The sequence below is a fragment of the Meles meles genome, chromosome 3 (genome assembly GCF_922984935.1).
Source record: "Meles meles chromosome 3, mMelMel3.1 paternal haplotype, whole genome shotgun sequence".
NCBI classification, from domain to species: Eukaryota; Metazoa; Chordata; class Mammalia; order Carnivora; family Mustelidae; genus Meles; species Meles meles.
Genome location: NC_060068.1, coordinates 126,816,475 through 126,841,659, shown reverse-complemented (window position 1 = coordinate 126,841,659; position 25,185 = coordinate 126,816,475). Strand labels below are relative to the sequence as shown.

Sequence of the window (25,185 nt, the reverse complement as noted above, 5' to 3'; positions counted from 1 at the left end):
GGCGGCGGCGGCAGCGGCAGCAGCAGCTCAGCTGCACAGCGAGCAGCACTGTGCAGAAGCGAGCACCGTTTGGGGAGTCCGGGGGGCGGGTAAGAGGGAGGAGGGGGAAAACCTGTCTTGGTCTTTGGAATTATTTTTCCCCTTCTTTCCCTCTTTCTTGAGGGTGTGTGTTGCCCCCTCGAAGTGAAGGAATTTTGCTCCAAAGCGAGCTGGGACCGAAGACTCTAGGCTAAGTTATCTCTCTATGTAGATGGTGTCAGGGAGCGAAGCTACTGACCGAGCCGCTGGTAAATGTTTTTCACTTCTTACTCTTTAATGCTAAAGGCTTTTTCCCCCCCTTTTCTTTCTTTCTTGTTTCCTTTCTGTTGCTCCTCATTCTGCAATCGCTCCTGAATCAGCTGCAGTTCGCTTTCTCTCTCTCCTTGCGTTTGTGCAGTTTGCAACTTGTTTCGTGGTTTTCTATGTATTTTTTTTTTTCTCCTTCATCCTCAGATGAATGCTGGAACATTTAAAATCGGCACTTCGGGAGGTCATCATTAGTTGCATGAGTTTCAAGGGGGAGGGGAAAGATTGGTAGAGCAGACTGTTATTTCTCTGCAGAAGGACTGCCGGTTTCTCTCTAATGTTCATCGCAATTATAGCGATTTTTTTTTTAGGATGCATTTTAACGTTGCATTGATGTTTAAGGTTATCCTTCTCCAGGATTACAATGCATTTTGACTCAGTTTGACAGCATGGCAGATGCCAGTGATTCCAGAACTACATGCTGGCTAAAATATTCAAAATTGGGGGCATAATCATTTGCATTCCACAAGAGAATTTCTTAAAAATGCTGTTTTGCATCGCATTGGTGCAGATTTGCAGGAAGCAGTATAATCGACACCACTAGTTAATGTTGCTTGCAAAGATAATAAACATATAAGTGGTTTAGTGTATCGCATTCTGTCCTGTTCTCCTGTGATTGAGCTATTGCTAAATTTACTTAATAATAAATTTAGGGCTATGGAGAAGAACCGAGATTGCTGGTATTGTTTTATTCAGAATTGTGAGATGTGTACAGCAATTTCTAATGCCAAGCCAGCTTTCTCTTAGATCTTACTTGAAGTGGCATCTTGTCAATTGGGGAGGGGAAGGGCAGTTTTGCCATACACATGGAATAAAATTATTTAAAATAGCCAGCATAATGCATGCAAATTGAACTCTAACTCTTTTCTTAAAAATAGAACTGACTCTGTAACTCTTGCTTCCAGGATCTGTTTTAAATATTATTTAAAAATTAATACACAACAGTTCTTTAATGTATTCATATCATTTAAGTTCTTTGAAGGGTTCTTAGCAGTTACTATGTTTCATTTGTTTTGCTCTTACCCCCTAAGTTTTCAGTTCCAGTTCAGTAAAAAAACTGAAGGGTCAGTAAGTAAAGGCAAATCAGCAGTTTAAAAAGAAATCCGTTTATAGTTGTAAAATTTCTGCTAAGCCATGGGAAAATGAGCTACAATATTGGCAGCATAAATGTAGAGAGGGATGTCTGGGATAGAGCAGGTTGTATGTTCAGTTTGTGCATTACTATCTTCAGGAGTTCTGAACTCTAGACTCAAATGAGGATATCCAACTCAGGGATACTCCAAGGCACACAGATTTTAGAGGGAAAGTATTATTATTTAAGGAAGCCTGTTTCTGCTTTGTGGTTGTCACATCATGGAATAGCAATTACCTGTGTACGGAGAGTATGTTTGCAATGATACTGTTAAACTTTGTCTTAACGTAAACTTAACTGATGTTGGAGGAACAGCATAAAACAGGGCATGCAGGCTGTTCAGGACTGAAGAACAAAACAAACTGTAAATTAACTCAACTGGTCAGACCCTCTTTTTTATAGAGGAAAGCCTACTCCAAGACACCATGCAATTCACCTGTTCTGGGTCGCCTTTGTTGACAAAAGCTTTTCTTGAAATTGTGGACAGGATTCCTGAGATCTAAAGCTTATTTCTTCTTTTGTAGTTTGTGGATGGTAATAAGGCATTTTATTTAGAATGAAAGCTCAGCTTACTCGTAGGTCCCTTGAGATGGCAAAATTGCTATTTTAAAATATTTTCATGGCCCCGTGCTTGCATTTGCCATTTTGATCAAGTTTTGGGGGGGAAAGCTCAATTTCTGTTAATTAAGATCACAACTATCTCTGAGTGAATCCCTTGTTTGTCTGGGTTCTAAAGAAAAATGAATACGTACAGTAAGCTAAGATCCTAAGATCCCAAGTCTTCTAAAGCATCATGATTTTCTCATTCTAGGACCAAAACCAGAAAGCAATATACCCCATGCTGAGCAGCTGCATTATTTCTCTGGCATTTTCTACGCACATGGACACAAACAGCTAACTGGCCAGGCTAAGGACTCATTTTATGTGGCCTGTTGGGCAAGATTTCTAACTGTTATATAATATATGCAGAGTGTGAGTTTACTTATGAAACATCACAGTTAGCTTCAGTTTCAGCATCTTCACTAGATGTGAAGATCAAGAGTACATTGACTTAAAGAATATACTCTTTCCTGCTGAGGTTGGTTTTTACCCACTTACCCCTCTTTCTACTTCTAGTTTCGCAGCAACTTCGGAAAAGCTTGGCGAATTTATGTTAAAGTATTAACCATTATCTACGTTTGGGGTGTAATGCCCAGTTAGATGACTATTCTATCAGTGGTATTTGTGATTACTCTCCTATGGTTCTGTGTGGCATAGTATTTGTGGCCTGTTGGTGGTTTTATTATTGTTGTTATTATTAAGTTTTCCATTGAATCTTAACTAAGCTTGTATTAATTTTCTCTGCCTGGTGTTGGTCTCAGGTTACGAAGCAAAGTGATTCCATATTTTTGCTATGTTTGTTGATGAATGAGTTAGTTTACTTTCAGTTGGTGTTTGTGTTGAATTTCAACATTTCCAGAAGCATGGCATCCAATATCATGGGGAGAAGGTAACTTGTTTTGGGGGGACGGTTATATAGAAAGAGATCGTTGGCTCATGGAACTTGACAATCACTTTTGCCTGTATTATTAGGATTTCTGTTTTCATTTTGATCAGAGTGGAGGTTTCTCTGCACATATGAGGTGTTTATTATGCTAGAGCTACTGAATGTTTCTTAAAAGTAATTTCTGTTGTTTTCATTGTGTAATTGAGAGGAACTTTGAACTACTTGTGTGTTTTTAAGGAATACCTGTATTGACAAGCTTTTCCTTTGTTTTCTATTCTGTGTAGACTAATTGTGAGAAGTGATTTCTGGTGAAATACGGTCAAGGTCATTGGCAAGGGCCTTTTTATCCCTCCACACTTAAGAACTCAAACTTCAGTTGAAAAGTCAGATTTAAAGAGGCGAAATTCACGTGAAGCTACTACCTCAAACGGAGCTATGTGAAAAGTATATGTTTTGTCTTTCATTACTTTGTGTAAAGCAAAAGTTTTGTTTCTTGAATTACTGGATCTCAGTAGAGGTGATAGACTCACAGTCAGAAACCATTCATTCTGCCCTCACAGTGCAATACAACAGATTCACAACCTTCAGGGGAGATGGCAAGAACATTTGTTTTTCCAGGAGCTAGGGGGTTGGTAGGTATCTTTTGATATGTTCTCAATGGGAAGGGATATAGAAACATTTCATAAAATGTGATACAGTGTCTAATTAGATACCTCATTTAAAACTTGTGAACCCCTCAGAAATTTTATAAGTCTTGTGTGGTATTTCTTTGTACTACTGGTTTCTGTTTTGCTTTATAAAAGGAACTTTCACATTGTTCAAGACTCTGTTCTGCTGGTAACATTTTTTTATTAATTTGAGATATTTTCTCTACCAACAAAGATAAAGCACTACTTAGCATAATAATTTCAGCTGTGTTAAGATTATCCTGTTCTTATTTCTGAAAGATTTCATAAAGTTGAAGAGGTATAAATTTTTTTCTCTAAAATTCACATTACCCACTGTCCCAGTCGACTTAACATATTGTATACCATAATGTGGTTTTGAACTTGAAATATTACAGCTTTTTTGGTGAATTCTTAATGACAAAAAAAAATGAAGTAGCTTGGAAAATAGTTTGCAAATAAAGTTCCTTCGTTTTTGCTGAAAGACTTTAATTGGCCCACCTCTCCTAAGTGTAGGATTATGAGCCTTTTAGACAAAAAGAATTATTAGAGAAAAAGTAGTTATGTGGTTTTCGGCTGCAGTGTGAGTAAAAAGAGAGCAGGTGTTTCAACTCTTTTCATGTAAGCTTAGTGAATAGAAATAGAGACAAAATAATAAAGTTGGTATGTTAAAATAAAATCTCTTTTCCCTAGCAAAGATTTCCCCCCACCCTGCTCTGCCCCGGACAATATGAATTGATCTTTAATGCTGATGGAATAATTGCCTGCATTCCTCCTCTCATCACTACTATGTGGCTCCCAGCAGAATATTGGTGATGGGTGTTATCAGTACTGCATCTGTTTAGGCAAAATCATGTGCGTGGTCTGGGAGGACAGACATGATTTCTTTAAAAGTCTCAACTTCTCAGACCTTGGCTGCAATTGTTTTGGGGGAGGCTTTGCTCTCCTTGGTATTTATTTAGATCACCTACGAGGACTCCCCTGTTTTACCCCTTTTGCTGATGTAGTTCTGCCACAGGTTATTGCAAATACAAATATGATGCCAGATTTCTCAGTTTCATTGCTCTTATTACTGTATTAGCTGGTGAATTCTGAAATGCAATGCAGATCTATCAAAGTTTGGAACTCAGCTTTCCAGAAGACAGTCTCTTTAATTGTGCTGATGACTAAATTATTTAGCTGTATGGGCTCAACCCTGTTTTAAAAATATTAGAAATTTTGTGTAATCCATTTCTGTTAAGATGGCCTTGGTAAAATACTTATTTTTAAGTTATATAAAAGGCAGTTATGGACCCTGTAAAATAAAGGACTTTATTTATTAATTTGGTTCAAAGAATAAGTCATTTCTTTTGTTTATTTAGGTTCCCCAGTCTTCAATTTAGGAGGCAAGGGCTAACGTTGGAGACTGTAATTCATGTAATGAAGCTCAGACTGAAACTAACAATAACATACTGATTTAAAATTTTTAGAGAGGACAATTTGACAGAGGATTCTTTTGGAAAAAGCTTATCTTTAAATGTCATTTTTATTATTGCTTAGGATTTAACTGATACTCAATGTTTTGACATTTCTCCTACTTTAATTACAGGAATAAGGGTATACGTGTAGAAAAGAAATAGATCAGCAAGTGGAAATGATTTTGGCAAAGGTTAAAAAAAATCTCATAACATACAATAACCATTTCACAAAATTGTGTAAGCCGCTTGCTATAATTGTAACATGTTTTTTAAAAAGTGCCACTTCAAAATTTTGAATGTTAGAAATAGTCAAGTTATGTTCCTCGATTATTTCTAAGAATGAAACTGAACTATTAGAGAAGATGGCTATGTCCATGCGTGTGGCTAGTTCAAACAATAAATATCTACATAGCTATAATCATAATTATTACTAGAGAACTCATTGCAACAGACTTTGTGATCTTAGCTGTGATAATGTTTCTAAACCATTTCAAATGTAAGAGTATATGGTTATGTACTGCACATTTCAGTAGATAATACTTAGCAAGAACACAGGCAAATTAAAGCTGCAGGAATGTGTCTTTTAGACTTTTTTTTTTTTCTCTTTCAATAAGCCATTTTTGGTTTCCCAAGCCAAGTCAGATACTGTGCTCAGCTAAGAGCTAAAACTTATGGTAAGAGTAATTTGATGCTAACAGGACTTCTAAGAAAGTAAATGCAAATAGGGGAGGGTTTTAAACAGCAAGATAAAACTTTGTTCTTTGTGTCACTCAAGAGTATACTTGAAAGGTGATTTAATTTAATTTTGCCTTAGGATTTATTCAGGCAATAATTGTATACAAATTCCTGCTCATTCTCCACCTTCTAGTTGAGCCACCTCATTTTTACTCACATACTCTGGTGTGACAGGACAACTGGAATTGGAGACCCAAATTAAAGTTTGGCCCTACCTGCATGGATTTAATGGAAGCACAAGGAAAGGCATGTGATGGTGGGAAGAGAATGCAGACCAGAGGGGAACAACGTATTCTATAGGTGGCTACTGTTGCCTTATGGTAATAACCATGCTGCTGGTTTTATTTTTAGCCTCACCTAACTTCTTGAGAAGACACAAGCTGCTTCTCTGTATTTTAACCCTAGGAATAATAATGTAATTATTACAAAAACATTTCATAGTGGTTAGGGCTCTGCAATTTGTGTGACCTAGCATCTAATTTTTCTCCTCTCTAATCCTGTTTATATATCCCCACACATAATCAGACTCAGTCAGATGAAACCAATTACTAAGGGGGAAAAAATCAAATTTATTTATTATATTTATTGGATGTGTCTGTTGCTTAATTATCCATTGGCGAATTTACATGTGGTCACAGAGAGGGCTGTGGATGAGTGTGGAAAAATGATCAATCATCCCATCTCACAGTCCAGAGGAGGCTGCCAAGAAAACAAGAAAAAAACCACACCATGAGAACATAGAAACCGTTACTTTCTCATTGCTATCAGTGTGAGGAACTAAAAACTGAAAAGTAAGCATCACCCCCAAAATGCATTTGGCTTGACATAGAAAATCTGGAAACCACAATCAGATGATTTCCTCTAACAACCTGATAATAATGTCAGGAAGAGGAGTAAGGTGTTCTGTCACACTTTGAAACAAATAATGATTTAACTGTTCAAAGGTGGGGGTTGGGAAACTGGCTTGAATGGTTCTACAAGGCAAATGACCAAGCCCACCCTTGGCTATGTCAAGGACCGTGGGAATCTGGGGAAGTATGGTGGGGTGGGATCCCGTAAGGTGAAAGGCCAGGTGGTGTTGGCACATTTATTGGCCAGTACATGTAACTGTAATGAGCACGTGCTAAAACAGCAGTGAATTAAAATAGATTTTGTGTTTGGCCTTTGATGTAAAGACATACATAGACTTTTACTTTGATCTCATGTGTTTTTGTTTAAAAAAATTTCTTACCTCAACCCAAAATGGTTTTCTTCTCTTTTTTTAACCCCCCTCTAAGTTTAAGGGGACTGATCTTCACAGTTTATTTCTTACTTTTTCCCCACCTGCTCTCTCATTATACATTTTTGGAAATGTATCATTGTGGAAGTAGCTTTTCAAAACAGGTAACAACTGAAATAGGCATCATTTCAAGTAAATGTGGCAAGGCTAAATTGTTATCAGAAGCATCATCTTATTTCTGTAATTCTTCAGTTTCAGGGATCACTAAATTTTTATAAATCTGTCCTATCCACACCCGAAAGGTAGAACATGTATGTGAACTTCAGGGAGGAAAATAAACCACTTTTGAACTTGACGCATTTGGAGATTGTGTTTTAAGAATGAAATGAAATGTGTTTTAAGAATTGCATCACTCCATTAATGCGTCATTTAAAGAAGACAATGGGTAAATTATAATTTATTGCTAATTACCATTTATTTGGGGATGCTTCTGTTGAAGAAGCTATTTAAGCATTGTAGATCATGGGTTTTTTTGTTTGTTTTTGTTTTTTAGTTTTTTTGCTTTTTTTTAAGATCATGCTTTTCTTATGTTTGGCTGCAGAGAAATTAAAATGGCATTATGAATCTTGAGAGTTGGGAGGGAAAGGTGGTTTTATACCTGTTGACTTAGCAAGAAAATATTAGAGGTCCACTAAATTTTGCATTTATTCTAATCCATGTTTTAAAAGTTGTTCTGTAATAGATTTATTACAGAACAAAAGTTGCTCTCAGCAGGATTCTCTGCAGAAGCCAAACAGTAGCTAGATAGAGAGCCTGAACTGCACTTCCTACAACAGTGATTTTTCACTAAGCTAGTCCCTAAGGCCACTCTAGGTAGATGAGGGGCAGCACTTCTTTTTATGTGATTTGTGTATGTTCCCGTAGATTGTGAAGTCTATTCCTGGGCAATTTTCAAGTTAAAATTGTGTTACGGCTACCCTGAAGGTTGTCATTTCTTGGTTTTTCTCTTGTCAGTCAATTCATAAGTGTTTATTAATCCCCCGTGGGGTGTACTCAGAGTCGTACACATTTTGGGTGTTGTGTGTGTATATGATTGATCTCTGGTCTAGAAGCTTACTGTCTATAGACTCAAATACCGTGATGTATGATGTATGTGTGTGTGTGTGTATAAAATAATGTTTTAATTACAGAAGTTAGTGGTTTTCTTGGTTTTTCTTTTGTTGTTTGATTTGATTTTGTTTTGTTTTGAATTACATTGCCCTGGAATTCCAAATGTATTTATTCTGAGGAAAGCATAGCTGCAGGTGAGGTCAGGGATAGAACTTCTCAGCTTTCTTTTCTTTCTTTTTTATTTTTTAATTCAGATGTCCAATAACAGACATGTTTAAATAAAGAGTAAAGCCAGAGGGTGACTCTCAAACTGTGGATCTTTGCCGCCGTGAAGAATCAGATCACGGTTAACATGTAGGTTTGAGAGTGAGGGCATTGATGGTGGTCATTTTGGGGACGTGCATGTTACCTGTGTCAATTCAATCAGTGAACGGATGAATGACTCCATGCCCCACAGCTGTCAATTTATATTTTTCATGACCAATGAATCAATTTATGATTTACCTTTCTCTTATGAGGGATTTTTGAAAAATCATAGGAATTGGGAAGGAAAGAAAATTTTCTTGCATTCCCAAAATGCCATGGCTGAAAAACGTTCTCTGAAGGGGTATTTGCCTCGTTGAACTTGAAAGCATATGATGAATATGTAGGTTCAGAGAGTTAATTTTCAAAACTTATTCACTCTCTTAAATTCATCTTTTATCAATCATTTGTGGGAATGGTAATATCCTTGAGAGGTACCAGGTGAAGAGCTCTGAGAATCGGTGGCCCGGGAGGAGTGCCCAGAGGCACTGACCCCTTCCCCAGGTAAAAGCTTCCTGGACTTGAGGCAGTCAGCTCTGACTTTTGATATCACTGGTCAGGCTCTTGATGAATGTTCATTTTTACTGTGGGTTTTCAAGATGTGCATATCGCATTTCCAGGAAATTGTAGATAAACCATCAAAAGTTCTTTTCCATCCTCTGTTCCTTCCTTTTCCTGTTGATCTGAAACAGAAAAGCAGTGGTTGAGAAAAATAGGAATCTTCATGGACGTGTCCCTCATTAAAACTTTGATTCTTGGCTCTTTTCCTATTCGGTACCTGAATTTCCAAGGATTTATGAGATCATTTACCATTTGCTGTCGTGGTCCTCCTGGATGGGAAGTTTCCTAGTCTTTGTGAAAATGGAATGTTCTTTACAACACACAATATTGCAGGAGTTCTTAATTTATTTTCCAACAGTTTATAAAATTAACCAACACAGAATAAAAGTGCAATTCGAATTGTTATTTTTTGATTGTGGGATCCAGTTATGTTCTTGCTTATAATCTACACAGACAAATCTAGCTAAGGTAAACAGTAAAGGAATGCGTTAGAAGGACATTGGGAATTACACAATCACGAGGAACCACGTGGAACCAGGCACTTCAGCTTCTGCCACTGCATACTGGGTGTCCAGCTGGAGCCCTCCACCTCCCTGGCACTGGTCTCTGCCTCTGCCATTACTGTCAACCAGCACTGCTGCCCTGGATATGTGGCCATTTGTACCAGGTCTGGAAGGAACCCCTGTCCTGTCTTCTGGGAGTCCCTGGCTCTCATTTTGCAGTTCCAGGCGGGTGATTTCCATTTGACTGGCTGCATCCTGATAAAGTGTCCATACCCAAATAACTAGGAAGTCTGGGAAATCCATAGTCTGGTCTCTCATGAGACAAGAAGACTTCAACTTCCAGTCATATACAAATGGTGGAATTCCCTCAAAATAAAAGATAGGAGGGGGAGCTATCAACAAAACAAATAAATGAAAAGCCTCCAGCAAATATTTACTGTTATTCCATGAGTGTCTTTAGGGTCTTAAAAGAGGGATAATGATGGTCTCCAGGTATAAACTTGAAAGGCTAGTAGCAGTGAGAACGTTTTTCTTGCTTAAAATCAAATAGAGGACATTTTTGGCCATAAAGGTGTTAAGCATAGCACTTTAGATTTTAGCACACACCAATTTCAAATGTTTGTTACGTAGAGCTTATTTTGTTATCACCAAGTGCCATATTAAAAAGTTACCCCTTGAATTCCATTCATGCTGAAGTTAAAGATAATTTACCTAAAATGAGCTGAAGTTTGCCTATGTATAAAAATGTAAAGTTGATGAGTGGTCGGAGAAGAAGGGAAATGGGATTTGTTTTAAGTACATGTGGAGAACATCTGGATGTCTGCGTAATCACCTGTAAGCAAATTAATAGGAATTCTGGATAATAGATCAGACCAACTTTTCCTTATAAATTGGTAATGATTGTGGTACTTGAAAGAAGTAAAACTGTATTCCCCTCCCCATAATGTAGACTCTGAGGTTTAAATAGGTCTTCCTCACATAATTATGAGTAAACCCAGTGAAGCGTATGACCCATGCAAGTAATCCACATCTCTAGTAAAACTTTTGCATCTAAAGGCTAGTCTTTTATTCTCCAATTCCAAATTAATATATTTATCCTCCTATCACTGTCTCCCAAGGATTTTGAGAATTAATTAGAAACAAAATCACTTTCAGTCCTTGGATGTTACATTCTGTGCTGAAAAAATATGAGATACTGAAGTGTTATTAATAATGACAAAGGTTCATCCAATAAAATAATCCAACTGACTGAATTCTCACATGGTTGGTATTTTCTAATATAAATTACTATAGGATTAGATAGTTAAATATTGAATATTGTCTCATTTAATGCAGTTCCATGAAATATTAATGATAATGATGATTCTCCAGTTTGGGGAATAGGGAGATTTTTTTTTTTTCCTCTAATAGCTTTGGCTGGTAACATAATACATTTTACAAAATGATAATGAAGATATTTAAATGAAACTGAAGCAGGAAATAAATGGCCGCTGAATCGACAGATTTCAAACAGGTCAAATGTCACAAAAATTTTTAGTCTTTGTATTAAATAGTTTTCTCTCTATCCTGATGATACCACTGTGATCACTGTGGATAGCTTTAAGAATTTGTTAAAAGAACAGATTTACCCTATTAAGCCCTAGAGGAGAAGTGCTGTTGATGTTGTTTAGTTGGCATGAGGTGTAAATTTCTGAAAATTGGATTGGGCTTTGAAGGAGGGCTGGCCGTGTTGAGTGTGACAGTTTGAAATAGGATTGTTCACCAAGCTAAAAAAAGGGGTGGGGAAGAGAAGGAAAGAGAGCAAAAGAGAGGGGAAAGGGACTTGGGGGGGGGGGGTGGAATAAAAGAAAGAGAAACATTGATCAAATAGCCCAACTAGAGAGACAGGCCTGCTTACAGTTGATTCATGAATGGAGCAAAAAGTTTCCATTAAGATTTTTGTTGTCTCAAGTTTTTGTTTTGATTTTGTTGCTGTTTTTTTATTTTAATATTCCTTGTTTTGACTTTCCTTCATTGATCTTGATTCTATGCACTTATATCTCAAATCAGGGAACTAAAACTGGAAGATAAACAGGGTAAGTGACTATTGTTGAAATATTTTGTCGTGAGTACAGAATAAGAACTTATACTAGTGCATCAAATTGGTTTATATCTTTTTTTTTTTTCTTTTCTCCAGAGGGGAACTTTAATGTTTTTTGAGATGATTTTATTTGAAATTGCAGTTATCCTTGTTTCAGACCTAGTAATTTAACAGTTGAAAAAGCTCCCTTTTTTGTTCTGTGTAGCTAATGTATGTGGTGTGAGTGAATACATTTTATTTAAAAAAGTGTTTGGGGGTAGCATTCTTTTCGCAAACTCATTCCTTGATAAAGGAGCTGGCTGTAATTTGCCAAAATGACTGTTTCGTTTTCTTTAGTTGTTAGATAATTGCTCTTTGTATACACTGTGAAAATGTTCATATAGACCAGTGACAAAGCCTAGCAGATGCACTTGCAATTATCTGGAATTTAAGTAAATTTTGCATCTGATACACACAAAGCAAAGGCTTTGTCCAAGCAGGCTCGCATAGTGGCATGTGGATTGCTGTGAATACAATGAGTAGATTTTTAATGGAAAACAAATGGGACTATTAGTAAGTCTTGTCTTTTACTTGAAAAGACACCCGCTTTAGGCATGGCTTACAACTTATTCATATTCATGGTTGGTTCAGTTCTAAATATGACCTTTGAAACTGAAAAAAATTTTTAAATGTTTAAAACAAAATGTGTAGCTGTGTTTTTATCGGAGTCACATTCATAGATTTCTAGAAAAAGGATGGTGAAATAAATATTTGTTCCATATTTCAATGTTACTTTTTCCTGACTGTTAAGGAGAGCATTCACTTATTAAGAGTCTAAAGATGTAAAAGGGAATTTCATATTATAAATAAATCATGCTGTAGATAAAAGATAATTACAATGTTACTTTAACAACCTCAATTCACAAGGGGGAGTATAAGAAAGAATGTATAATGGGTCCAAATTCTACTTCATATTGTAAACAAAAGAGATCTAGCCAGAGGAGTAGTTTCCTGCAAAAACCTCTCTTCCGAGTTTTGTTTGAGATTAATCCTTTCCACTGAGTGTTTTTTCTTGTTGTCACACTTACATAAGTTGGATATTTGAGGGATTAATCTTTTCCCCCATACTTATTCTTAGAAAAATACTAAATGCATAGAGCTTCTTGGATTCTCTTAAAGGCCTTTAGGTCTTTGCCGGGGGAGGGAAGGGTGTTGAATCATTTTTACTTCCAGTGAGAGGTTACAAATAATTGGTACAGGGGAATTCTCATTTTATAGTTTGAAGGTTCTCCATGCTATTCTGGCCTTTGAATGAAGCAAATTTCAAAAGTAACTCAGGCAACATAAAGGCGTGCCTATCTTGCTCACTTTCTGCTTTCTTCTCTGTCTAAAATGGAATCTAATAATAACTGGAGATCTTTTCTAATTCTTTTAAGAATCAGAAGCCTCCAGGGGGTCTAAGAGTTGAGTAATTGTTTGGGAAAAAAAAAAAAAAAGTAGATAAGGTAGATATGGGAAGAAATTTTTAAGAAGGAAAGGGAGAGCCTGACAACAGTATTTCAGGCTCCGAATTAGAACAAGACAGACATGCCCTTACTGGAATATCGTGCCGACAGACTAGGCCTCCACCTTAACTGCTTTTCAAAAAACAAAACCTGAAACTTCTTGACTAAGTACTTTTGATAGAATTTCACAGACTGCAGAACCTACTCAGACGCGCACTGCCAGATGAGCTGTGTATTCTACCATCTCTCCAGTGCTGCCCATGACCTCCTCACCCGCCTCTCCTTTCCTCCACTTTTGCTTACATTTCTTAAACTATCACAGGCTATCTTTAGGCTTGGAGAGAAACCAGGTGCTTTCCTTGGTATTTAAGCAACATGCTATTTTGAAATTCCCTTAGAGAACAGTGGGCATTTTTATTTCTATGTCTTGAAGCATCCCTTTCCCTTTGCTGAAGGAGAAACTGCTTATATAATACCCAGAAGCAGGCCCTTGGGAACCACCAAACTATTTTATGGATGTTTTGCAGGAAAAGGAATGCAAGTGCTCCTGTGTCGAGCGTGTCCTCCCATGGGGGGTCTCAATTTGTGATATTTGCACAATAGCAGATTCTCCTAAGGATAAATATATACAAATCCATCTTTCAAATTGAGTGGTATCGGTAGGAAGCCGCACCTAGGAGGATGAGAGTCCACTAATCGCTCAGCCTGAAGAAAGATTCTTGAACAGTTCCAGAGCCAGGACCCAACTGTCAGCAGAGCTTGCCAGGGAGACAGATGCTGTGGTTGGAAGACAGTTTTCCTCAGTTAGATATTGTGTTCTTGTAGATGGCCAACCATGACTCATGGGGGAAACCGGAGAGACAGAGAAGAGAAAAGAAGAGTAAATTAATCATTTTATTAATCCCTATTTAGAATTCAGTCATGTAACTAAATGTCAACCTGGTGAACTTTCCATGAAACCAGAAGGGTTGTAAAGAGAGTTGAAGGGTTTGAATGTTATGCCAGGTGATAAAGGCGTCTAATTGAACCTGCAGATTAGATACCTGAGATTGTTTCAGAAGGATACCTGTGGAAAATAGTAATGTGGGAGTTATTGAATAATCCAGGCTCAAAGAGAGCATGCTTTCGAAGGATTGAGAGTACTTGAATCATTTTTCTATGACAGATAAGTCTGTTCTCTGTTCACTCTTTCTGTGTCTGTGTGTGTATTTATGTATCAAAGGTGTATATGTGAGAGATAATCTTGTCTTCACTGTTCTCCTCTTCCCTCTTCTACCTCTCTCAATACATATGATATGGATATGTGTGTGTGTGTGTGTGTGTGTGTGTGTGTGTGTGTGTTTGTATACAAATAGCATACCTACACAGATGTGGTACATTAAGCCAGGATACTGCTGTACCCCAAAATGCCAGCTTCCGTGTACATTTATCATTCACCATCTGATCTCCTAACTCGCCAGCACGAGCAGTTGATGACAGAAGCAGACTATCTGTTGTCTGAAAGACAGGGAAACTCACTTCTGTAGCCAGATTGTGGGTTTCCTACAGCTTCCCAGAAAGGGTTAATATTGCAGGTAAGAGTCTTTGCTTTCCTCTGTTTTCCTTTTTTACACTTTCCTTGTTTCCTTTAAAAAGAAACAGGAGTTTGGGACAGTTTCCTCCATCCCCACTTGTTTGGGGCTGAGTACTTTAGGCTCCCTTTGAGCCAAGTTTATTTCATAGATCTACTCTGTAGATCTCCAAAGCTGGAATAAGTTATGTGTTTGAGTGCCTAACAGCAGCCACTCTGCCAAATTTTTATCTACCATTTTTTTGATAGAATCCCAGAAGGGTCTCTTTTTAGATCTGCATGTCCTTCATGAGTTGGGATGGCGGATCGCCAAAAGGTGTGTGTTTGAAGAAAAAGCAAGCTTTTATTTTCCCCCACAGCCAGCTATTTGGAGGGTACTCTAGGAACTGAAAATCACAGGTGTGGAGCCAATTTAGAGAGAGTAATTCACAATTGACTTGTGGAAGAGGTAGCCTGCCTTCTTGAGCCACGGTGCTTGTCTGGCCAATATGGAACTGTCTGAGATGAGGCTCTTCACCTGAGGTTTACGTGTCTTTCACTGTATCTCATGTCCAGTCAAGCACTAAGAGATGAGCCTGTCAATCTGTAGTACTCTCTGGAGAACTTTGGGGCTCAAAAGCCCTGGGTCGTATTGATCCTTGAGTGAAGGTGGTTGCATTTCTTCTGAGGTTTATCAAAATAATGATGACATTTTTCATTTAGCTGTTCCATACACTTATTTGTGAATGCACAAAAAGATGCATTATTCTTGTACACGTGCTGGAGAGGTTGCTAGATTTCATATTGTGTTGTACATAGTATGTCCTCAATAAATATCTGTTGAGTAAAAGCAATGTGGACATCTTTTCCTTGGAGAATATAAGAATGGACTGTGTGGTTTTGTTTGTTTGTTTGTTTGTTTTGTTTTTAGCCATGACTGGTTGAATGACTTATCTTGGTCCCATGGATATATATTGATATTTTATCATTATACTTTCTTTTCTCTTATAAATAAGGAAATTAATAGAGCCCTGAGTTAGCTGTCCATCAAATTATTAATATGAGGATATTTTAAATAATTATTTTCATTCTTTATCCTTTATATTAATGAAAAGGTGCTACAGAAGTTATAGTGTAGTACTTATAAAAGTAGTAATCTTTTTGGCCTGAGAAAATGCATCACCACTTTCAGTTTATGAAGAGAAGGCAGTTATATCACATTTTTCTTGAAGTTAGGAAAAGAGCTAACAAAATTGGTATAATGCAGGGGTCAGCAGACTATGAACTGTGGATCAATTTTGACCAAGTACCTGCTTTTATATACCTATAAGCCAAGAATTTTTTTTACATTACCAAATGGTTGAAAAAACAAAAGTAGAATACAATTTAAGGGCCCTTAAATTTATGTAAAATTCAAATGTCTATGTCCATAAATAAAGTTTTATTACAACACAGCCATGCCCATTCAACTGCATGTTTTTGATAACGGCTTCTGTCCTACAACAGTGGTGTTGATTGCTATGGCCCACAAGTCTAAATATGTACTATTTGTCCTTTCACAGAAAAAAGTTTGCTGGCCCTTATCTATGTTGTTTTGCAGTGGTTCAAGGCAGTGCAACAAAGCCGGTTGCTCTTCTTTTTAGAGGTTCATATATATTATTGGGTTTGACCTATTTGGGGATTTTTGAGTTTATGGGTTATTGAATATATGAGCCAAAGTAAAATGTTGTGCCCGAATGAAATGGTGCCATTTCTAATCTTAGCTCCTGGTTTTACAGCAGAAGAGACTAGATATTTCCCTGTGAGATGAGGAAGAGAGGTGTTCAAAGTATGGGCTTTACAATGGAATTTGAACTTTCCATTCTTTGTTTTTACGATCCTTTTCAGACCAGTTGGATTAGCTACCTGATCGCCACCTTTAAACACCCACAGCTGTTATTCCTGACAGATTTGGTTTTTTATCCATAAAATTATTGGGGGCATGTGTTACTCATTTTTATTCACATACATTTGGACCCCACCTCTATACCTCAAGCATATTTCTGGCCCAGGGAAACCAGCTTCACTTATTGTCATTTACGAAGTATGAATGGAGGAGTACTATGATATGTCAGAAATTGTGTCTAGCCCTGGAAATTAGAAAAACGAAAAAAAAAAAGAAAAAATCTTTCTCACCGTGCCACAAAAACCTGCCCATAGTAATAAGCAGACATGAAATAAATCATTTTGGTGGGAGATGTTAAATAAAGTACATAATTACTATTAAGAATAAAAATAGATGCTGTTTATTGATCAGATGTTCTAAGCACTTTACATATATCACGTAATCCTCAAAAGAGTCCTATTCTTTGGAAAAGGAGGAAACTGAGGCAAAGAGATTGTATAGATCCACCTGAACGTTTCAGTGATGGAGCAGAGGTTGGAGTTCAGGCCGTGTCATGCCAGACCTTACTCTTGATCACTCTTCTACAGGGCTCTCCCTAAGGGCAAACAGCATATTTTATATGCATAGTATACTATGGGCGTGCCATAAATCGATGCCTTTTTGTTTTATTTAAAATATAATGAATAAGTCAGAATGAGTAAGGCAAAAAAATGGAGGCAAAACGAAGGCACACCGGATGTCACACACGGAGGTGTAGAGTCCAGAGGGAAAGTAATGGATTGGGGGAAAAGAGATGTCTTCATTCACTTGATCCAAAGCAGAGCATTGGTGAAGGAGAGTGCTGGAAACTGTAGGAGTCAGATCAGTGATGAGTCATTGATTTATCTACTGATTTTATGCTAAGTACCAGGCACTTATTTTAGCCCCAGGGTGGTAAATGGACATGCATTTTATGGTCTAGTGTGAGAAGAGAGACAAAAAATAAGTAAATAAAAGTTCGAATAATTTTAGGAAATGATAAGGACTTGGAAGACAAGAGGAAGTGTGATTTATGTACATAAATGTGTGTCTGTGTGAACACATGCAGAGAGCAGTCTTCTCTGAAGGCATGCTATTTGAGCCGAGACCTCCCTCGCAAGGAGGAATCAGGCACTTGGAGAGGTGTGGGATTATTTCAGGCCAAAGGAGTAGTAAATGCCAAGGCTCCGAGATAGGAGTGAAAGGGGAGGGTTGACAGGATGGAGAAAAGACCAGATGTGGTTACAAGGAGGTTAAGGAGGAAGAGAGTGATCCATGGTGAGATCAGGAAGATGGTCAGTGACTAGACTGTGAAGGATTCTGTAGCCACAGTGAGAACTCTTCAGAGTTTATTCTCAGTGAAATAAAAATGTGTTGCATGATTTACAAGTAGAGCACCATGATCATATTAATAATTTTTTTAAAAAGATCACCCTTCCAGAGTGTTACTATATCTAAATTATACCTCAGTGCATCTGACTTGAAGAGAATAATTACCAGACTTGTAGCTCCAATGATTAGTTCATAGGAAAGAGATGGGTAGAGGAATATGTTTAAATGATAATACAGGGATATAATCAGCACAATTCTAACTATGTCCTGAAACTCTGTTTTCCAGATAACCAATGATGAACTCAGGTCAAAGTATGATAGCAATATACAGATAGATATGAGGTGTGTTTCTGAGGTAGAGTTTACAGCTTTTGCTGTTCTATTGTATGCAAAAAGCAAGGAAGTGGTAAGAACCAAGGATGACAGGTAGGGTTCTGGTTAGAGCATTACAGTAAGTGGTGGCACCATTTACTGAAAAAAAAGGTCTTTGGGCGGGGGGTGGGAGTTTGGGGGGGACAAATACTAAAATCACACCTAAAAGTAATGGGGATCCACTGAAGGCAGATTAACTGGTGGCGGAATTAAGAATAAATTAGCAGGTTGAAGCTTGGGGTCCGAGGGTCTGAGGTGGAAGCCCACTGTGGTGATTCTGGTGAGAAATGCTGAGCACATTGATTCAAGTGATAGAAGTCAGAATGGGGAGAGGCAAGGGATCTATAGCATACTTAAGAAGAAGAATCCCCATGACTTAATTGGAGGTAAGAAGGAAGGAAAAGGGAAGGACACTATGGTGCCTTCAGGTTGGTGGTGAGCATGTGGTAGGTAGATAGACGGTGAGCAGTTTTAATTAGGGCAAAACAAGTTTTGTAGGAAATAGTTAGAAGCCCAATTTTGGCCACCTGATTTTGGGATTCCTTTAATGATTATGTTGTGTATGGCTAGATGTCTAAGTCTGAAGCTCACAGGAGAAATATGGACAAGAGCCCTTTGGCAGTGTCAGCATGAGCAAAATTTCCCAGGTACTTAAAAGAGGAGGAGAGAAGAGGGCTGGGGAGGGAGTGCTGGGAAGCACCAGCATTTCTAGCATAGGCTGAGGAAGACCAAGTGTGGGGAGAGACTGGAGAGTGATCAGAGAGCAGGACCCAGTGAAAGTAGTATACATTGAGGCAAGAATAGTTTCAAGAAACAGGGTACTCCAGTCCATATCATGCATTTTGGAGGGGTCTGTAACATTTGGATTTGAAACTATCATTGGATTTGGCCATGAAGATGCCATTGTTAGATTTTACGAAAATCATAGTCAGTGGAAGGCAAGTTAGTGGGACTTCAGAAAATGGGAACCGTGATACCGAATACAGCCCAAAATTAACTGAAACCAAATAGAGATCAGGAAGATCAGAGAGAAAGGAAACATTTCTACCAAATATCAAGTGATAAATGCCTAAACCTATCTGAATTGTTAGCAGTTTCCTCTATCACCATTAATAATTAGGAAATTTGTTAAAATTTGCTTTATGATATTGGACTATTCATATGAAGATTTTGTGTTGTAAATCACATTTACAGTTTGATAATTAGAGATATATTTGAGAACAATGTGCAGCCAGACCTTTGTAATTCAAAAGTAATCTCTAACAACTAAATTCATTTGCGTATTTGTTGCTTAAAGAAAAGCCCACCAAAAAAATATAGTGGGCAGAAGATTCTCTTTGCCAAAAATAATAGATGTTTGGGTCATGTTACAGGCTTTTTGAGTATTTAGTATTTAGTCTGTATTTAGTATTTAGTATTTAGTCTGATTAGGAGCCACTTGTTTAATAAAATGAGGAAAATAGATTGAAAATTTAAAACAGGATATTTTTATACACAGAGATATCCCAATACCTTATACAGAGCTGGTTTTTGGAAGGAATAAGTGGTTAAATTTATTTTAAATGCTAATGCATAAATAAATGATTATGTATATAGGTAAGCTTATTGGAACTCTTAGCTTTCTTCATAGAAATTTATTCTTTCCAAAATTTAATTAAGTGGTTTTAAAAGATTTTATTATTTACTCATGTAAAACTTCTCTAATCTGCAGACCTTCTTAAGGAAAAGTTGATTATTGTGTTTATTAAAATTTTATTTATGCTGTTGCTGTTATTTCCTGGATTTTTACTTTGCTCAGTACAAAATGACAGTTTAGTCCATTAGCTCATTAGTTAATTGGCTTGTCATGTGGAGGTTTCGAGATAGAAATGCAGGCTGGTGTGAAAGTTACCTCAAGTTGTTCTGAAATCTAGAAATTCCACATTTCTAAATGAAGACATTGTTTTGATTTGATAAGAAACTCTCAGGTTTTCACTTTATGGGTATACATTTTCAAGGAAAAAGTCTGGCCTTGTAGCTTTTACACGTAAGCCCCGGTTAAAGGTACTGAAGTTTGGTAGTAGAAAGGAGATCACCTCCTAACACTAACAGCATCACACGTTACTCTCATTTCCTTCGAGCTTACAGAAAAATCATTCTCAAGGCATTCATATTTCACATTTCTTATTCTCCAGAGTGTAGGCAGTAATCTTGGATCTTGAATCTTGATTTCGTTCTCTACAGACCAGTACTGACCTGATTTACGGGGTTGGGGAAGTTATGGCGTGCATGAGCATCTGCCATTATACTTCATTGCATGAAAAGAACACTGTACAAGACCTGCCGAAGTGGAATAAAAAAAAAAGAAAATCTGAACAGTAACAATAATGAGAAAAACAAGTTAAATATCCTTTACTTCTGTATAGTCCTTGACTATGAGATTCAATCAAATTTCAGGCTTTTCCAAAGCTGGCTGCAAAAACCTGCCTGTCACATTTTATTGCAAATGTTGCCTTCCGCAGTATCTATGAGAACAGCCCATTGCATCAAAAGAAATAACATTGTATCTGTGGCAGTGATTGTTTTATAAAGCAAAGCACAGTATACAAACTTGTTGATAGCTGAAATTGGACTACTCTTTTAGTTCTCCCTCTCTCTTTCTTTTTGTAGACAAATCTCATTGGGAGTCTGCAAATGCTTATTTTATTTTGCTTTCTTCTGCTTTTGCCTTTTACGTATTCAGTGAGTTACTTATGGAAAGAGTTACTTGCTTGAGTTGATTTAATTCATATCATAAAAATTCTTTTTGCACTTATATCAAATTGATTCTATTATTCACAATATTTTACCCTTCTTATAACAGTAAAATGACAAGGGATATTTTTGAACAGACTCTGTACTTCATATGAAAAAGAGCTATAAAAGAACAATCTTTTTCAGAAAAATATCACCGGAGTAGGAGAGCCATTTTGGCTCTGTAAATCACTTAGGAGAGCATTTAGTTTAATCTCCTAAACGGGTAAATTTGGACCAAAAAGCAGTGAAACAACTTGCAAAAACATCTGTACAACTTGTATTGCCTAAATGAAACTAATTATAAGATACTAAATTGCATGTTAACTCTTTATCTTTGAAATAGAAAACTAACACTATAGTTAAAAATCTCGCCTTGAGAAAAGAATTCAAACTATCAGTAAAAAGCCGTGTAGAGTAAAAGAAATGATAAGCATTTAAATTTTGTAAATAATCAATGCATATTAAATTATAATTGTCTTATTACAGATAAGAATTTCTTCTTAAAAAGTAACAGATACTTGAGGTCATTTTGCAATGATATGGATTTATTTTCCCCTTAAAGTTCCTCCGCATAAAAAAAATAAGTAAATACAGTTAATGTATTTAAAATTCTTTGCTTGGTGACATTTTTTTCCTAAAACCCTCTAGGACTCATTTGCAAAGCTGCTTTGAAGTTAATTTCATGCAGATCTTTCTGATTTGTACTTGTAGTGAATTATTGTTAAACTAAAAGAAAAAATATCAGAAAAACTCAAATCATCTAAACTCACCATTTATTTCATCTTTTGTTTAAATTGGTTTACTTTAAACCATGCAAGTGATACTAAGTACTTCGAGTCTCTAATAAATTAAACAGACATGATAAAATCTTCCTATAAATTAATATAAGATACAGAAGAATTGCTGTTTAATAATCCAGGTGTCTTCACCCAAGAACACTTATTAAGATACCTATCATCTCATTAAAATGTCCCTACAAATAAAAACCTCTTCTAGAGTGTTCTTTTCCTTTTAAACTGTAATTTGGGTAATTGGGGGAAGGGTATTTTCATTATCAAATGATTTCAGGTGCTCAAATCAGGGTTGCTTAATTGTCAGTGAATAGGTCAGTTTATTATTCCTCATTAATATTTGAGGGGTTTTTTTTGAAACCACTTCAAGGCACAAATGACAAGCTTCTGTCTTGTAGTGTAATCTAATTCACTGTGACCACGGTGTCAGGTTTTCTTTAAACTCTTTGTATTTGTGATCGACACTCACCACTTGTTGTGGTTGATAAGGTAGAACTTGTTTTATATCTTAATATTATAAGGGCGTTTTGAAGATAAATATAATATCAGGGCAAGACAGTTAACCCTACAAGTGTCTAATTTCTACGAATAGAAAATTCAGTGAATAAATACGTAGACTGGTAATCTTGAAAGAGAGACCCACATTGTACAAGAGAATGTACAAAACTTTACATAACACGTATACTCTTTTCAGATGGTTCGTTATTAACATGGAGTATGTCTAATGAGCGTTTTAGCTTCTTACTTAGAGAATACAATCAACTCTCAGTTATAGGCTTTTGGACTCTCTAGTTTGTGGATTATCTGTAACAAAATGTTAATCCCAGCCATGATTCCGAGTCAATTCCTTTGCTCAGGCATTGTAATTCATTTTTAATATTAGCCTTAAGGGTAGAAACATGATTAGAAATGCAGAATAATGCTTTCATTCAAAACCAATTAAAACGACTTCTGGATTCTTCAGCATAATGGATAATTCACGATGCTGTACTTCTCCGTTAGGACAGATTGATTTTGATGTATTGAAAGATGATTTAAAATTTAGTCACTAAAATACATTTCAAGAAAACATTTAATTCTAGTTTTTACTGATGAGGAAAATACTCAGTTTTGTGTCCCCCCCTTTTTTTTTTCAAGCGGGAAAAGGAACAGCTGAGAAGAAGATAGTTAAAGCCATATTGTCTGACTGTTGTTTTTGCTAGATACATGGGCTCTGCTTTTTAGAGATCTTTGTGTTTAAAACCAAAGATGGGAAGTATTATTGCTCTTTGAATAAGTACATGGCTTATTCTTTTGTTATGAGTCAGTATGTTAGCAGGGAAATGAAACTTGATATGAAAAGAGATTTTAAATAGTTTTCCAGCTTACTGTGCATATTCATTTTAGGCACTGTGCTATAATGGGTGAACCACCCTTGTTGTTGGATGTTAAAGATGAACTTCTTTGCCCTGCGGGCATGTGGGAAAGAAGCCTGACAGATGTACTTTAAAATCAAGTAAAAATTTAGTCAAATCATAATTACTTAGACCTCACTTTTGAACTGACTTTTTTTCCCGGCTGTTTTCCTAAGATGATTGGAATACTGAGTTAGGAAAAATAAATTAATTCAGTCATTTATTTGCAAGAGTTAAAAGGTCAAGAAAACATCTATAATGCAAGCCATCAAGAAAAATTTTATCAAGGAATTAAAAAAAAATCTAGAAAGGAATTTGTTTTGGTTTGGTTTTTCTTTTTTTTGGAATTCTGTGAGTCTCTTTGCTGCCTCACTGTTTCCTAGGCAATACAGCATGGATGGATTCAAGGGCTTTCCTCAGTCATTGACTGTTTCTGCACGTAGTATGTATAAGCTTACGGAAAGATTTCTTGAATGTTGGGAGTAGTCTATGAGGGTAGGTAACATTTACAAGACGTAAAGATTTGTCCCCTCTCCTTGGGTATCATGTAGATGCATTCCATTAGTTTGTCGGTCAAAAGATGGCCAGTTTCTGAATGAGAGCAGCAAAACATTCTTTAGGAGTATTGTTGATATTTAATAATAATAATAAAAGGTTGCTCTCTTTCCACTATTTTAGACTTTTACAATATGGCTTCCATGGCTTTTGAGAGTGCGGAAGAATATATAATCTCTTGCCATGAATAATGTGTACTATACCAAACTTTTAACTTCATTCATGTTTCCAATATGTTTAAATTTTTAAGCCAATCTTCACTTCTTTTGATCTATGTAGGTGTAGTTATTGATAGAAAATGCTCATTTTTTGTTCTAACTGCTGAAGTTTTTAATTATAATAGTACATAATAGGTTACAAATATAGCCCTTTGGGCCTAGACTTTCCTCATCCTAGGCTTTCCTCATCCTAAAGGGCCTGCAGTTTTGGGGTTCCCTCCAACTTTATTATCCTTGGAACCAGCCTAGAAGTCCTAAAACTGTGCACTCAGATCCCAGACATGCTCTGGCTAGCTAACCAGGCTAATATGTTTACCGTGATTTTTCTATAACTGTAAGTAACAACCAGACTCTACATACTTTCTAGGGAGTTTTTGGTTAGTTCAGCAGTAGAAGACAATGTACATACACTTTTCCATTTTTCATCTGTCAAAATTGCTAAGTAGATTAGAGCTTATTTCTTTAGCAGTACCTTTTTTTTTTTTTCTTTTATTACTTGGTTTGGCTTTAATGAAAAATGCCACGGGTACCTGTGTGGCTCAGTCGATTGAGTGTTGACTCTTGGTTTTGGCTCAGTTATGATCTCATGGGTCCTGAGATCTAGCCCTGCGGTGGGGCACCACACTCAGCAAGGAGTCTGCTTGAAGATTCTTCGCCTGTGCCCCTTTCCCCCACTCCTCTGCTCTTTCTCTCTCTCAAATAAACAAACCTTAAAAAAAGGAAAATACTAAAGCATGACATTGTCTGAAATTTTAAAAAATGCAGAAAAGTAAAAGAGAAAAAAAGAAAAGAAACTTTTAAAATTAGCCACATTCCAATCACCTACGTATAACTACTATTAAAATGTAGATGACATGTGTTCTTCCAGAGAAATACATTTATGTACATGTATGTAAATGTATACATATAGAAATATAGGTACCTTATATATTTAACTATGCAATAGAACCATTTATTTACTTATTTATTTGAGAGACAAAGAGGAAGATAAGGAGAGAGATGGCCAAGAAAGCATAGGCAAGGAGGAGAGGGAGAAGCAGGGAGCCCAAATCTGGGCTCTGTCCCAGGACCGTGGGATCATGACCTGAGAAGAAGGCAGACACGTAACCAACTAAGCCACCCAGGCACCCCAAGAATCATTTATTTATATACAGTATAAAACATTCCTTTTTTAAACCTCACATTATATCACACTTCTTTTTTTAAGCCAGTCAAA

At 36.7% G+C, this 25,185-nt stretch overlaps 1 protein-coding gene across 2 annotated transcripts in view; it reads left to right on the top strand.

Moving 5' to 3' along the window:
• Window positions 1–216: 216 nt before the first annotated feature.
• Window positions 217–25,185, top strand: part of TENM2 (teneurin transmembrane protein 2) — a 1,229,820-nt gene continuing 1,204,851 nt past the window's right edge. For both annotated transcript variants that reach the window (XM_046000941.1, XM_046000940.1), the window contains exon 1: window positions 217–287. The gene's annotated coding sequence lies outside the window, so the exon portion shown is untranslated. The remainder of the gene's footprint in view (window positions 288–25,185) is intronic.